Consider the following 2,400-nt stretch of genomic DNA (forward strand, 5'->3'; position numbering starts at 1 on the left):
ACTCCCACCCAATGAAATAGATTGAAACAGTGACAGCAGCAATATGCTCATTTTGTCATAGATAATAATGATGGTACAAGATAGGACAGGATTCCAATCTGTTGTTCATAGGGTGGCTATGAGTCATCCTTGACTTGATTGCATTTTGAAATTTCTCATTGTCATTTCTCATTCACTTATGATATTAACTAAGGGTGTGACGAGAACAGTGCAGACCACACCCACAGAAATATTGAGTGTAGCAAAGAGCTAATTCCCTCATAATTTGTCTCAAGAATAAACTTGGGGTATGGACACTGAACATAGTTCAGCCGAGAGTCAAAAATGGCAATGATCAAAGATGTCAGTGATAACCTAAGTCAACATATCATGTTGGCTTGGATCAATAAGTCTCTGCAGTTGGATCTAGCAAACATTGAATTGTTATGCTCAGGGGATGCTTATTATTATGGACATGCTGTTTCCGAGTTTCACTGCCTTAAAGAAAGTGAAAATCCAAGAAAAGCTACTATGCGAATAGATCTATAACTTCAAATTGCTACAAGTAAGATTTAAAAGGATTGATATTGACAAAATAAGTCTGGTGGATAAACTAGTAAAATAAAAGTTCTGGGAAATTTTTTTAGTTTTTTCAGTGGTCCAAGAAGTTTTTTGATGCAAACAATAATGGAAAAAGACTATGACTCTGTAGGTCCCAGGCAAGTTGAGGAAACTGCAGTGGCTTCTTTGTTTGTCACTTCAGCTCTGAATAAACTGATGAAACCTCTCGGTGCAATTCCGCAGAAGCCCATTTCAACACTGTGGACTACTGCAACTTCTAAAGTTGGCTCAGGTGTGGTGAGAAAGAATCCAGTTGTGGGCACTGGGAATTGATGCAGCAGGTCAACTTACTGAAGCTTACCTTTGAAGATTTGGAGAATTAGAGAGATTTTTACCTTGGAAAGTGAAGGAGCAATGAACTAATTTGCCAAACAAATGAGGGTGGGAAATGACTTTGGATTGCAGAGGATTGTGGATATTCTCTGTGCCACAGATGAAGGCTTTTTGATACCTGATGAATCATTAATTGTAAAATACAGTTTTGTGATTCGTAGATTACTCATTGATTTATTGTCATGAGCAAAAAGTACCTCTTCTTAAAGTGCACTTTGCAAGAAGTCTTACTCCTTTTTCCATAAGTTTGAGTTAGGAGCTTTTACTTTGTAGCAGAGCAGCATTAATGTCTAGTTGGCTCACCTAGAGAACAGAGACTCACCACATGGTTGCTGGAGAAGGTGTCATTATAGAAATAAAAAGACTGAATTAAATTTTAAGCTCATGTTAAAAATCTGTCTATTTTCTGGTACCAAAGGTGTTGATTGTAGATCAATGTAAGATTATATCACTAACAATTTCAATCTTTCCTCCAATTATCTTGATGTTGCTTATTGATCCAAGATAAAGATTTTTGTCTTCTTCACATTGAGAAGAAATCCATTTTTAAGGCTGTAGTCTTTTATCTTCTGCAGCAAACATTTGAGTCCTTCTTACTTTCAGCAAGCAATATTGTGCCATCAGCATAATGTGGATTGCTGGTGGGTTTTCCTTCTACCCTGATGATACTTTCTTTCTTTTAATTATTATTATTATTTTTAATGGGGACGCAGGACTGCATGGGCCAGGAAACCATGTTCTTCTTCATAGAGTTCAACTTCTTGAATGATTTCCTCAAGATACAGGTTGAATAGGCATGGAGAAAAGTTACAATCTTAACACATAAGTTCTTGATTTTAAACCATGCAGCATTCCCTTACTCTGTTTGCACAACAGACTTTTACTCTAGGTAGAAGTTTTATATAAGCATAATTAAGTGTTCTGAGATTTCTATTCTTTGCAATGTTAATCATAGTTTATCTTGATCCACATAGTCAAATGCCTTTGCATAGTTAGTAAGAGACAAATTCTTCTGTTATTCTCTGCTTTAAGCCAAGATTCATCTGGCGTCAGTAATGATATCTTTTGTGTCATGGTCTCTTCTAAACTCAGCTTGACATTCTGGCAGTTCTCTATTAATGTACTATTCTAGTCTTTTTGGATGATCTTCAGCTATATTTTGTTTGTATGTGATATTGATGAGATAGTGCTGTAGTTTCCACATTCTCTTGAAACACCTTTCTTGAAAATGACAAAAAATAGGCATCTCTTTCTGTTATTTGCAAGACAGCTGCCCTCCAAATTTCCAGGACTACTGAGCATATTCATGACTGCATCTATTAGATAAAACATGCCAATTGATATTCCAACTGTTCTCCAATTTCCTTGACTTGTGAGTACATCCAGGGTTGTGTCTGTTAGCTAAAACAAGCTAATTTATATTCCATTGACTCTGGAGATTTTAGTTTAGCCCATGTCTTCAGTACA

The 2,400-nt window shown here is 36.2% G+C and overlaps 1 pseudogene; it reads left to right on the plus strand.

The window, feature by feature from the left end:
* Positions 1-324: 324 nt before the first annotated feature.
* LOC102863364 lies at positions 325-1,119 on the plus strand (annotated as a pseudogene).
* Positions 1,120-2,400: the final 1,281 nt, after the last annotated feature.

The sequence above is a fragment of the Elephantulus edwardii genome, unplaced genomic scaffold (genome assembly GCF_000299155.1).
Source record: "Elephantulus edwardii isolate Elephantulus edwardi_28Jun2011 unplaced genomic scaffold, EleEdw1.0 scaffold00058, whole genome shotgun sequence".
Classification (NCBI taxonomy): Eukaryota; Metazoa; Chordata; class Mammalia; order Macroscelidea; family Macroscelididae; genus Elephantulus; species Elephantulus edwardii.